The 14959-nt window shown below is 38.8% G+C and overlaps 1 long non-coding RNA gene across 1 annotated transcript; it reads right to left on the bottom strand.

Moving 5' to 3' along the window:
• Positions 1-1752: 1752 nt before the first annotated feature.
• Positions 1753-4162, bottom strand: LOC311051270. The gene is made up of 3 exons (XR_014601396.1): positions 4003-4162; positions 2130-2231; positions 1753-1914 (listed from the first exon to the last, which is right to left on the bottom strand). It is a non-coding gene; the product is annotated as an uncharacterized lncRNA (long non-coding RNA).
• Between the last annotated feature and the right edge of the window lie 10797 nt (positions 4163-14959).

The raw sequence follows: 14959 nt of genomic DNA on the forward strand, positions 1-14959 counted from the left end.
CCCTATACCTAAGCCTAACCCTAACCGCACGCGGAAGCCACTAGTCGGAGTAGTGAGATGTCGGAATGCAGACATTACCCCTAAAAAATTATAAGACAATACAACAAAAAGGGAGATAATTTGAATGTGTGTGTCAATTTGACATTATTTATATGTTTGTAAAAGAAAAAACCCTCAACACATCATATAATATGCTCTATAAATGAGAATGGTCTTACCTTCAGCACTCATTAAGGTCACATGCACCCATAAGAAAAGGAGACATCTTTGCGTCATCACATGCATTTTGTTCTTCATAAGGATAAGGATAATTCCTTTTAACAGGTCGTTCATGAAAGTCCTTGCGGTCTTGTTTCCAATGAGAACCTGTGAGCAATTAGGGGTTAAGAGTCTTGCTCAGGGACAAATTTCATTTCATCGACACATATGCTGGCCTGGCCTGGAATCGAACCTGGGGCGTCACTGAAGAACTTTGAAATGCTAAAATGCACAGTAGATTGTAGAAGGACAATGATCGCGGGATGATTTGAAAGTCTGTTCTAGTCCCTCGGGAAAGGGACTTTACTTTATATGACATAGAGGTTGTGACACATGATGAAGTCAGCAGTTTTGTATTGGCTGATGGAGTGGAGTTTCACCGCACAGGCAAGGGTTTCCTAGAGGAGGGGGATCTCAAAAACCTGTTTTGACAGGATTTGGTCTACAATTTTCAATTTACAAGTAATGTTTGTCATAAATATTAACTATTATTGGCAGACTAAATACGTACAGAATTTTGCAACCATAAAAACATGTTCAAGATTCAAGATTTCTATTGTTACATCTTATATATAAGTACACAAGAAGAAATGCCTGCCATTACTGAGGTCTTTCAAGTCCATGACCTTTTGGCCTTTTTTCTTTTTTTTTTAACAGAGCATTGATGTAAGGGTCTGTTAAGGTCTTTTTTCTCTTTTAATCATTGGCAGTAATCGGCAAACAAAACCATTTATATCCAAACAGCTACAGCAACCTTTCAAGGTTCCAGGTTCAACGTGTTTATTGACACAAACAAATACAAATACAGCTGATGGCAGCATTATTACTGTGGGGAATTCAGATTCTAGCCTACTCTGACTCTATAACAAAATATTTTAATTATTGTTAAAAACTAAAGTGCCATAATTTTGGTCCTTTTTTTTTTCTTCGTCCAAGCAATAAGTCAACAATACTAAAAATGTGCGAGGATGTCTTGCGTGTATTTTCACTTTCTAATAATCTGAAAGCTTCTCTGGCAAACTGGGCGAATAGGACTGAACAGACTGCGCTTCCTGATGTATCAGGACCATGCACCATCACATTGACTTAATATCGAATCATGTTGCTCAAAAGAATAACCTCAACAACTAGGGATGTATAATCATTAGTCAAGAGAAGCTATTTTTTTTACTAATAAAAAAGAGAAATGTTAAACTATTTCCATATAGCGAAGGAGACAGACAGGTAGAGAGACTACAAGTGGGCCATGACAAAGTCAAAGCCAGAATCTTTAATGATGGATAGATGTGTCCCCAGAAATACAGCTTTTTAACACATAAATGCAGTGTTGGAAACAAAACAGATCATTTGATTTCAATAAATCCAAGGAAAACATTTGAAGATGTCCATTCATCCTCATCGCCAGTGTTTGGTAATGATTGAAGGTTCCACAGCAATATGTTGTGACACATAACCTGGGTAGCCTGGGGGTTGGGATGCATAACCTGGTGCTGAAACAGGAAAAGGCTGCCTAGCTGATATGGCATAGCTGTGCATAGGTCTCTTGGTTAGACTTAGACATATGGACATTTGAATTTGTCAGTGTTGGGCCATTTTGGGTGATACTAATATTTGGAGTTTGCTGGAAGTTTTGGGAGGTTGGGGGTTTGCTGTAACCTGAAAAACACACAACAATCTCTTAGACATCCATATAACACATACAGATGAACAGAAGTAGAAATAATAATGTATTTGTTCATTGAAATTAAATTCTAAATAAATAAATAATGTTTCAGAGGCCTATCCCCAGAATATTTGAAAAATATAATTACTGCAAATAAATATTAAATGCTGATATTGATATTGATATTGATACTGATAAGAATTCATACAGCAATTACAGCAGTTCCCGCCCGTTTCTGAATGGGCAACTGGCAGTTGCAACCCGCTGGGCTGTTGGAACACTATTGAATTCGCCATAGCAACCAGTCAACCTGCAAACAAAGTACAGAATACAACTAAAAAAGTGTACTCCTCGGAGCATAGGTCTCCGCCAGGCCGGGTTGCCGACCCAGCGCCTGCAAACTTTGGTCATAGCCACTTGGATTGGGATCAGAAAAATGTAACTTATACATCTTGATCACATGACCCCAGAGACAATGTGTACCGATTTGTGTGAGTTTTGGACAAAATCTGTAGGAGTAGTAGCAAAAAGTGTGTTTTGAAGAAAACGGTAATCAGAAAATGCAATCTGGCACAAACCCTATAAGATGTGTCATGATCCAAGGAATCCAGGGGAAAAAAATATGTTGTTTGTACCAGCTACTGTTCAAGAGTTATAGGCCAAAACGAGCAGTGGGCTGTTTTAGCGCCACCATGAGGAGATTTGAAAAATTGTGGGATGGAGCTTCTTCCTTGGCTTAAGCCTAAAGCCTTAAAAAAATTCCCTTCAATCGGGTGCTGCATTCATGATGTGTAGCATTTTGTGCAAAACGGCCTACTGGGAGTGTGCGTGCAAAGTTTCCCACCGATGGGTCCAGCGGTGCTTGTAGCATGTCGTGCAAAATGGGGTCCTCCATCAAACTTTAAAAAACAATCGTAGTCATCGGGAATCCGAAAAATCTCACAGATACATCTTGATGACAAGAATACAGAGACAACAATATTTGGGTGAGGTTTGGACAAAATCGGCAGGAGAAGTAGCAAAGAAAAGCAACATGGCAAAAAAACATGTCAGGTGGAAATGTGTGTGGCTTATTTGGGGAGTTCCATAATGATCAGAGGAATTTTGATTCTATGACCTACGGTTCAAGAGTTATAGGCCAAAACGTGAATCGGCCTGTTATAGCGCGGCCGCCGCCATGAGACCGATTTGAAAAAATGTAGGCATTTCTTCCTTGGCCTAGTGGGAATGTGCGTGCAAAGTTTCACTTTATGATTTGATTTCAAAACGGGACAATCTTGCCAACTTTGGAAGCCAATCTTAGCGAATCAGGATGGAATATGATGGTTGAAAAGAAAACCATAATGCTAGAATATCTGAACAAGAAGTCTCTTTCTGTCTGTAACATCTCATGGCCCTGATCTCTCTCCATTACATGTGGCATAATGTTGCAAACTTCTGATACAGATGCAAATGAGGTATAATAAGACAGACGAGTGTTACCTTGCTACTGATGACGAGGAACTTATAGGCCTACTACATTATACACTGTATGCAGGCTGTATTCAGAAATAAATAAATTAGACCAGAGTAGTGCTCAGGAAAAATATATATATATATTTAAATGTAAAGCGTATTGGCTAAACATGTGTATGTATAAATTACTCAAGCAATTAAGTAATTAAAGAATAAATGTGTTAATGAACCAAAACAAAAATTGCACCTTGCAGTAAATCTCTTAAAGCTGGCAACTATGGACGAACTATTGATGTTCTTGAACCAAGTTGACTTGGGATTTCACCGATTCTTTTGATCCGAGACAAGACCAGATTTTAAGAATGTGATCTTGAGACTGGACACAAGACCGAGAACAGTCTGACATACTACGCATGTATTTAATTGCAATTCATATTATGGTTTATGTCATCATGCCATGCAAATCAAGTTTACCTTTATACATGCATTGTAATTTAAGTAAGAAGGCAAAAGGAGCTTTCTTTTTTAAACAAAAAAAAGAAACAAAATTAAAAAAATCTAATTGAAGTTAAGTGAATAAAGTTAGCTAAATGTCTAATTTGTAAAACCAAATATGTTGTTCTTACCAGATGTCCGTGCAGCAGATTACCGTACAGATAAAGTGAGACAATGAAGAGAGGAGGTTCCCTTAAGTACTTCACACAAGCATGCTGCCAAACCTGATCCTAACATGAAATTAAACTTAAAGTACTGTTCTTAATAAACATATGTAACTAATCTGTTTGTTTGATTTATTGATTGATTGATTGATTGAATACTTTATTTTGCAGTTTGCAAAAAAAGCACAGAAATTACAGTTCTATACGAATACAATGCTAAAAAGGATTAAACCCAAGAAAGCACTATGGCTTGGGGTCCGTGTGTATTCAATTCATCGAAACATTTAGTTACAGACAAATATACAATACTATGCAAAAACATGATATAAACAAGTAGTAATAAGTCCAACTGTGTTAGCCCAGTACAGGGTCATCCATTACCATTATGTTCCCTCAGTCCTGAAAAATTCCCCCCCCATCCAAATTAGCCACTGTTCCCTCAGCCCCATGTTTCCTCATGAACATTTTCTCCATGCCAAGTTAGGACGTACGTATGTTCCCTCAGCCCAATGGTACCTCAGCTCCTAAATCCCCCTAACAACCACCACCACCCCCCAACCACACCATTTTTTTTTTTTTCATTTATTTGGAATAATTTGTTAATAATAATGTTGCTTTATTTCAAATTAAAACCTTTAACATTAATCATTGTGGAAGATGCCAGCTTGTCAAGGCTTTTCTGGAATTTATATTTCACTGTGGAAAGTGCTCACACTTCCATAAAATAACTATTTGTACAATAAAAATCACACCCTGTGTGAAGGTAGCGGCGCCTTTGATACATTTTGTCATTGATATGTGTTTATAATGTGTTTATAGCCATGTGTCACATGAAGCTTGACCAATCAGAACGTTGACGGGTCTGACCAATCAGAACGTTGACGGGTCTGACCAATCAGAACGTTGATGGGTCTGACCAATCAGAACGTTGACGGGTCTGACCAATCAGAACGTTGACCAATCGGAACGTTGACGGGTCTGACCAATCAGAACGTTGACGGGTCTGACCAATCAGAACGTTGACGGTGAACACGGACAAAGTCAGGTATAGAGCAGGATCCGCTCTATACCTAAAGGTATAGAGCGGTTAGCGCCGCTAAAAATGAATGACTAGAGAGGGGTATCAAAAGCAGAGGCATGGACCCCCCCCCGTCCCCCAGCAAATCAAACCCAGGTCTTTATGCCTTCACTAAATTGTTTCATGAGGATTTCAACCCTCCTCTGGATGTGGCTCAAAGACACACAGAACACAGTATCATAGTACTTAGATATAGGTAGATCAGCTTTGCCACCTCCTATACAACCAGTCACCTTTCCAACGCATGACTCCAAGTGTTATCTAATCAACCGAACACACTCTGCAGTGTGGGCAGTTTTGTAGGTGCATGGTTGGAAATATTTGGATGGAAGAAAGTCCCACTCAGCACTAAAGCTTTAGTTTTGGGTTTGCCGTTGGGCTGGGTTCACCACTACTTGCCATGTTGTAACTTGAGGCTGTATGCATGTCAGAATTGGGTGACTTCTCTATATTGAAAAATATAAATATTGCTTCACTGTGAGAGCAAACAGGCTTGGTACAGGAAGGAGAGGCCCTTGGGGGTGCCACCTGTTGTTAATTTTATACCTGGTATAGTGTATAGGAATGCGCCTTCACTCATCTGCATCCTCATTCTTTGTTTTTTTGTTCTTTAGTTTTTTTCATGTAGTGTTACTTCCTTGTTCTTTAGTTTTTTCATGTAGTGTTATTTCCTTGTCATCTGTAGAGAGAAACTTAAAAAAAATAGTCCCAAACAAGACCTCTCAAAAACAATGAACTGGATTGCCATCGAATTTGCTGTGCACATTCATGCTCCCCGGAGGATGATTCCTCTAGCGCCATCCTTTGGCCAAACAAATGGGCGGATTGCTATTAATGTGAGTGCAATTTATGCGCCGGCGAGAATTAACCCTTACAATTCCAGTGACCTTTCCTGGAGTGCCACCCCAGCTCATCATGAACACAACTTCCCAGTATGAGAAATTGTATAAAAGCCTTCAGTCTCATAAATATCCAACATAATATTTAAATTAATCTTAAACCTTTTGTCTTAAATCATGGCTATACATCTGAGTGTTTAAAAAGATTGCTATTATATTCTTATATGTGGCAAAGGAGACAGACAGGTAGAGACAGACATGCTTTGTTGAGACTACAAGTGCGTGGGGACAAAGTAAGCTTACTTTGTCCCCATAATAAGCTATATTGGATGTATCCACAGAAATACAGCTTTTGAGCACATAAATGCACAGATTTTGGAAGGAAAAAAACAACAGAATATAGAACAATAATACCCAATAATCATTTTCTAGATGAACAGTTTCATGGTAGCTTTAATCCACTCATTTTCCTCAGTGATATGACATGTTATAACTTTTGAACTGCTTGTTAATATTTTATCAGTAAGGTACCTGATTTGTCATGGTCACATCAAAGGGAATTACTTAATCTTATTAGTAAGATGTGGTAAGCAGCTCCAGGAAAAACATTTGAAGATGTCTATTCATTGTCATTACTAGGCCTTACTAATTTAAATCATAACACATCTCCATCTTACGTTACAAAACATAATATTTGTTCATCATTGGTTAGGCAGTTTTTAATAATATTTTGCCCTAGACACATAAGCTGAGGGTTAGGCCTCATAACTCATGGCATGTGAAGTTTTCACTGTTGGGGCATTTTGGATGCTGCAGATTACCATCCCAACCCTCTGAAATGACAGAGCAAACACGTTTGGTACAGGAAGGAGAGGCCCTTCGGGGTGCCACCTGTTGTTAATTTTATACCTGGTATAATAGGAATGCTCCTTCACTCATCTGCATCCTCATTCTTTGTTTTTTTGTTCTTTAGTTTTTTCATGTAGTGTTACTTCCTTGTTCTTTAGTTTTTTCATGTAGTATTATTTCCTTGTCATCTGTAGAGAGAAACTTTAAAAAAATAGTCCCAAATAAGACCTCTCAAAAACAATGAACTGGATTGCCATCGAATTTGCTGTGCACATTCATGCTCCCCGGAGGATGATTCCTCAAGCGCCATCCTTTGGCCAAACAAATGGGCGGATTGCTATTAATGTGTGAGTGCATTTATGCGCCGGCGAGAATTAACCCTTACAATTCTCAGAGCGGAGAAGCGGCAGCCTTAATAAGCCTCGATGCTCGCAATCGCAAAGCATATGATTCCGTTTATTGGAGCTTCCTATTCAAGGTATTAAAGAGGTTTGGGTTCCATGAATCTATTATCAAGACATTCTAGGCACTATCCAAAAATCCATCTGCTAGAATGAAAATAAACGGTGACTTGTCAGAACCTTTCATATTGGAATGTAGCGTGAAACAGGAGGTGGCGTTCATCGAACCATTAAGTCAAATGATTAGACAAAACATGGCGAACATAAATTTGCCCTTTCTGCAGACGATGTTCTAATATATGTAAGGCAGCCCACACAGTCAGTCCCGATCATAATGGAGAGATTAGAGGAATACGGATCTCTTTCAGCACGGGCTGCTTTCGGGCTATAAGCTTAATGTAGAGACAACCCAGGTTATTACTTTCAACTATAACCCAGCTATTAGTATAGTAGGGAAGTACAACCTGAAATGGGACTCAATATGCAACCTAGGGATTGTTTTGCACAAAGATATCTCCAAAATAACAGATCTCAATTATAGCCCACTAAATAATAAGATAAGATAAGATCTGATGTAGCACGATGGAGTCTCATTCCCTTCCTGAGGCTGAGCTCCAGAATAGACAGAATAGCTACTGTACCTATTTCAATCCCTCCTGGTGGAGGTGACACCCAACCAGTTTAGAGATTGGGATAAACTAATATAATGTATGGCAAGGGAAGAAACCCATAATTAGATATACAATACTACAACTAAGCAGTGAGGCAGTAGGTCTGGGTCTCCCGTGTCTGTGTGGCCCAACTGAGGCCTCTTGTGTGCTGGTGTACCCCGCCATATTCGGCTAGGTGGAAAGATATTGAGATGGCATGGTCACAGGGGGTCCCACTGTCTGCCATAATTGGAGATGATAGGCTACTAAATAATATGAAGGAATCAAGGATAAAAACAACCCCTGGATGAATACGCCATTCAAAAATTGGCAAGAAACAGTGAAAAAATGTGGCCTGAGAAATGGAGCCAAAATGTTAAGATGGTGTGCATGACAGATTTCATTCCAAGCAGTAATGATAGCCGATTTAAGAGTTGGATTCACATGGGTATTTCAAACTACTACACATTTGTACACAAGGGGGCACTCAGGAGCTTTGAATCCATTCATAAGGAATATGGTTTGTAACAAAGAGATTTCTATAGATATATTCAGACATCCACCAAAATCTGGGAGGTTTCTTTAATTTGGAGGCATCAGAGTTTATGAAGGTATTTTTGGCAGTGGGGGGTTCTCCTACATGTATACACTGTATAATGGTCTCTAACAGACTACAACTGAAAATACGATATATGTCAAAGAAAAATGGGAAAGAGAGGGTCATTTTTTACCATAACTAAAGAGGAATGGGAAAAAACAAGTACAGTATTATGGGAATCGATATTTCATAACACCCCTGCAAAAAAAAGATCATTTGGCCAGAATTTAGCAAATCGTTTCCATGTTTTCTGGGAATGCCCAGCTTTGAATTCATATTGGAGGGAAATTCATGAACACTTGGAAGCTGTATTTGGAATCAACATCCCCTTCCAGTTTGATACCTTATACCTGGGTAACCTCCCATATGAGTTACTGGACAAGAATGACACGAAACTAATTCTGATCCTTATAGTGCCAAGTAAGAAGGGCTGCAATTCCAAATTGGCCCGTCAAAGTCTTAACCTACCCCCCCCCCATCCCCTCCTCCTAAAACTGTCTATTGTACATATTTCTTGTTTTTCATACCAGTAACCTGTCAACTGATTGTGTGACATTCTGCATAGTAGTGTATATTTGTATGTCTTCTTAAATGTCATCATGATTTGATTGCACGGGGATCTCATTTTAAATAAGCCAAGTGCTTTTATGAGCGATCCAGTTTAGAGGACCTTGTATTGTGAATTGTACTTCCATGTACTTTTACCATGTCTTTCTAAATAAAGTATTCAATCAATCAATCAAAAAGCCAGAATCTTTAATGGTGGATGGATGTGTCCCCAGAAATACAGCTTTTTAACACATAAATGCAGTGTTGGAAACAAAACAGGATATAGATATAGAACAATAATACCCAATGATAATTGTCTGGATGGATGGACGGACGGACAGACGGACAGACGGACAGACAGGTCATTTGATTTCAATATAGTAAGCTCCAAGGAAAACATTTGAAGATGTCCATTCATCCTCATCATCAGTGTTTGTCAATCATTTTGGTTTTGAATCATGTTGTGTGTAGCTTGGGGGTTGGGATGCATCATCTGGTGCTGAAACAGGAAAAGGCTGACTAGCTGACATGTCATGGCTCTCTGGCTTAGACATAAGGACATTTGAATTTGTCAGTGTTGGGCCATTTTGGATTATTGTAACATTTGGTGCAGTTTGCGTTTGCTGCACATTGCTGATGGGGGGGCTCTTCTTTCGCCGTTTCAGCTCACGGTCCATCTGACACCAGGAGCACCACATGCAGAAGCAGGAGGCCGCAATGTCGCTGCAGAGAGAACCCTATGGGAACCACAGATTATATTACAAGGACAATATTCTGTAATTTCGTTGATGATTATAAATCAACACAATACATACAAAGAGAGGAGAGGAGTTTTATTATCTCTGCCAAGCCAGAATGGTCGGGGAAGGGGATTATGTTTTCTCCCCTGTGCATCTTTGTGTGTGTCTGTCTATGAGCAGTTAATGTCGGGCACCGTTGGACCGATCAGCAAGAAACTTTGCATGCACACACCCAGAAGGCCAAGGAAGAATAGATCGATTATTTTGGGGGTACCTACTTCAAATATGATTATTTTGGAACTAACTACTGATCTATAGTTTTTTTGTATTTAGTCCTAAATTACCTTTGTCACCTTGTAACTAATGTTTATAGTGTTTTGCATTCTTAACTATCATGATATGAATTTGTACACATATGATATTGATATATTTTAGATTACATATACTGCACCAGACCTTGATTCCGTATTTTTGTCGAATGGCAACCCGAACAGACAGAGCAGCAACAGGCACACATAGAGGAATCCCACAAGCTACAGGGTTGCATATGTCTAGTAAGGGGAGACAACGACGTTCTCCAAATTCTGCTGTGGTGTCGCAGGCGAGGCAAGGCCAGCACCAGCACCCATAACAACCTGAAAAACACACAAAATCTTATAATCTATATAACACATACAGATGAACAGAGGTAGATATAATAATTTTATGTGTTAATTGAAATTAAATTCTAAATAAATAATGTGTTTCAGAGGCCTATCCCCAGAATATTTGAAAAATATAATTACTGCAAATAAATATTAAATGCTGATATTGATACTGACAAGAATTCATATCAGCAAAGCAGTTCAACATATCAGAGTTCCAGTCCATCTCCACAAGTTCTGCATTGGCAACTGGCTGTTGCGACTGGCTGGGCTGTTGGAACACTATTGAATTCGCCATAGCAACCAGTGAGTCAACCTGCAAACAAAGTACAGAATACAACTAGAAAAGTGTACTCCTCGGAGCATAGGTCTCTGCCAGGCCGGGTTGCCGACCCAGGGCCTGCAAACTTTGGTCATAGCCACTCTGATTGGGATCAGAAAAATCGAATTCATACATCTTGATCACATGACCCCAGAGTCAATGTGTACCGATTTGTGTGAGTTTTGGACAAAATCTGTAGGAGTAGTAGCAAAAAGTGTGTTTTGAAGAAAACGCAGTATGGCAGAAAATGTAGTCTGGCACAAACAGGACCTATAAGATGTGTCATGATCCAAGGAATCCAGGGGAAAAATATGTCGTTTGTACAACCTACTGTTCAAGAGTTATAGGACAAAACGTGCAGTGGGCTGTTTTAGTGCCACCATGAGGAGATTTGAAAAAATGTGTGATGGAGCTTCTTCCTTGGCTTATGCCTTAGTGGGAATGTGTGTGCAAAATTTCCCAGGAATCGGATGTTTCATTCATGATGTGTAGCATTTTGTGCAAAACGGCCACCCCCACAAACTTTGGAAGCCAATCAATGTAATATCAGAAATGTGACAGATAGCCTACGTCTTGATCACATGACTACAGAGATGTTAATGTATACCGATTTGTGTGAGGTTTGAACAAAATTGACAAAGTACAAAGTACAGTACACAAAATGTGTCTGTGAAAAATAATTGGGTGGAGATTCTTCCTTGGCCTACTGGGAGTGTGCGTCGTGCAAAGTTTCCCACCGATGGGTCCAGCGGTGCTTGTAGCATGTTGTGCAAAATGGGGTCCTCCATTAAACTTTAAAAAACAATCGTAGTCATCGGGAATCCGAAAAATCTGACAGATACATCTTGATGACATGAATACAGAGATAACAATATTTGGGTGAGGTTTGGACAAAATCGGTAAGAGAAGTAGCAAAGAAAACGCAACATGGCAGAAAACGTGTCAGGTGGAAATGTGTGTGGCTTATTTGGGGAGTTCCATAATGATCAGAGGAATTTTTATTCTATGACCTACGGTTCAAGAGTTATAGGCCAAAACGTGAATCGGCCTGTTACAGGGCCGATTTGGGGCCGATTTGAAAAATGTAGGCATTTTTTCCTTGGCCTACTGGGAATGTGCGTGCAAAGTTTCACAGCAATCCTGCCAACTTTGGAAGCCAATCTTAGCGAATCAGGATGGAATATGATGGTTGAAAAGGAAACCCTAATGCTAGAATATCTGAACAGGAAGTCTCTTTCTGTCTGTAACATCTCATGGCTCTCTCTCTCCATTACATTACATGTGGCATAATGTTGCAAACTTCTGATACAGATGCAAATGAGGTATAATAAGACAGAAGAGTGTGACCTTGCTACTGATGATGAGGAACTTAGGCCTACTACATTATACACATACTGTATGCAGACTGTATTCAGAAATAAACACATTAGACCAGAGTAGTGCTCAGAAAAAAACAATATATATATATATATTTAAATGTAAAGCGTATTGGCTAAACATGTGTATGTATAAATTACTCAAGCAATTAAGTAATTAAAGAATAAATGTGTTAATGAACCAAAACAAAAATTGCACCTTGCAGTAAATCTCTTAAAGCTGGCAACTATGGACGAACTATTGATGTTCTTGAACCAAGTTGACTTGGGATTTCACCGATTCTTTTGATCCAAGACAAGACCAGATTATAAGAATGTGATCTTGAGACTGGACACAAGACCGAGAACAGTCTGACATACTACGCATGTATTTAATTGCAATTCATATTATGGTTTATGTCATCATGCCATGCAAGTTTACCTTTAGAGATACATGCATTGTAATTTAAGTAAGAAGGCAAAAGGAGCTTTCTTTTTTAAACAAAAAAAAGAAACTAAATTTAAAAAATCTAATTGAAGTTAAGTGAATAAAGTTAGCTAAATCTCTAATTTGTAAAACCAAATATGTTGTTCTTACCAGATGTCCTTGCAGCAGATTACCGTTCAAATAAAGTGAGACAATGAAGAGAGGAGGTTCCCTTAAGTACTTCACACAAGCATGCTGTCAAACCTGATCCTAACATGAAATTAAACTTAAAGTACTGTTCTTAATAAACATATGTAACTAATCTGTTTGTTTGATTGATTGATTGATTGATTGAATACTTTATTTTGTAGTTTGCAAAAAAAGCACAGAAAGTACAGTTCTATACGAATACAATGCTAAAACGGATTAAACCCAAGAAAGCACTATGGTTTGGGGTCCATGTGTATTCAATTCATCGAAACATTTAGTTACAGACAAATATACAATACTATGCAAAAACATCATATAACAAGTAGTAATAAGTCCAACTGTGTTAGCCCAGTACAGGGTCATCCATTATGTTCCCTCAGTCCCGAAAAATTCCCCCCCCATCCAAATTAGCCACTGTTTCCTCAGCCCCATGTTTCCTCATGAACATTTTCTCCATGCCAAGTTAGGACGTACGTATGTTCCCTCAGCCCAATGGTTCCTCAGCCCTTAAATCCCCCTAACAAAAAAACACCACCACCACCACCCCCCAACCACACCATTTTTGGTTTTAATTTATGAATTTAATTATGTTTGCTGTATTTATAAAGAAAATACGAAATGCTGTCTTTTATGTTGACTGCTAATACTTTTTCCATTTATTTGGAATACTTACTTTGTTAATAATAATGTTGCTTTATTTCAAATTAAAACCTTTAACATTAATCATTGTTATTCAGGATCAGGAAGATTTGTCAAGGCTTTTCTGGAATTTATATTTCACTGTGGAAAGTGCTCACACTTCTATCAAATAACCATTTGTACAATAAAAATGAATGACTAGAGGGGGGTATCAAAAGCAGAGGCATGGATCCCCCCGTCCCAGAGCAAATCAAACCCTTCTACAGCACTGCCACCGAGGTTTGGAATAGTCTAACCCCATCCCTCCAAAAGCGCAGTTCGCTTTTAAAACAGCCCTGAAAATTCACCTTTCAGGAGGCCAAGAAAGGAGGTAGTACTATTTTCCCGCCCCCCCCCTGTTCTTGTACATAGTATTTTTTTTGTTGATGTACATGTTATCTTTTACCTGTTTCTTTTGTTTTGTAATGATATTTGAACTGTGGTGCCACTATATATGTCTATGAATTGAGTATCAAGGACCTCATTGGAAACAAGACCGCTAGGACTTGTCAAAGACACACAGAACACAGTATCATAGTACTTAGATATAGGTAGATCAGCTTTGCCACCTCCTATACAACCAGTCACCTTTCCAACGCATGACTCCAAGTGTTATCTAATCAACCGAACACACTCTGCAGTGTGGGCAGTTTTGTAGGTGCATGGTTGGAAATATTTGGATGGAAGAAAGTCCCACTCAGCATTAAAGCTTTAGTTTTGGGTTTGCCATTGGGCTGGGTTCACCACTACTTGCCATGTTGTAACTTGAGGCTGTATGCATGTCAGAATTGGGTGACTTCTCTATATTGAAAAATATAAATATTGCTTCACTGTGAGAGCAAACAGGCTTGGTACAGGAAGGAGAGGCCCTTGGGGGTGCCACCTGTTGTTAATTTTATGCCTGGTATAGTGTATAGGAATGCGCCTTCACTCATCTGCATCCTCATTCTTTGTTTTTTTGTTCTTTAGTTTTTTTCATGTAGTGTTACTTCCTTGTTCTTTAGTTTTTTCATGTAGTGTTATTTCCTTGTCATCTGTAGAGAGAAACTTAAAAAAAAATAGTCCCAAACAAGACCCCTCAAAAACAATGAACTGGATTGCCATCGAATTTGCTGTGCACATTCATGCTCCCCGGAGGATGATTCCTCTAGCGCCCGCCATCCTTTGGCCAAACAAATGGGCGGATTGCTATTAATGTGTGAGTGCATTTATGCTCCGCAGAGATTTAACCTTACAATTCCAGTGACCTTTCTTGGAGTGCCATCCCAGCTCATCATGAACACAGTTTCCCAGTATGTGAAATTGTATTAGAGCCTTCAGTCTCATATATATCAAACAGAATATTTAAATTAATCTTAAACCTTTTGTCTTAAATCATGGCTATACATCTGAGTGTTTAAAAAGATTGCTATTCTATTCTTATATTATATTATATACTTATATATCTTATATAGGGAATGACTTATCTTATTAGTAGGATGTGGTAAGCAGCTCCAGGAAAAAACATTTGAAGATGTCTATTCATTGTCATTACTAGGCCTTACTAATTTAAATCAAAAGACATCTCCATCTTACTGTACAAAA

This window comes from Gymnoscopelus microlampas (assembly GCF_963454915.1).
Source record: "Gymnoscopelus microlampas genome assembly, chromosome: 9".
Taxonomy (NCBI): Eukaryota; Metazoa; Chordata; class Actinopteri; order Myctophiformes; family Myctophidae; genus Gymnoscopelus; species Gymnoscopelus microlampas.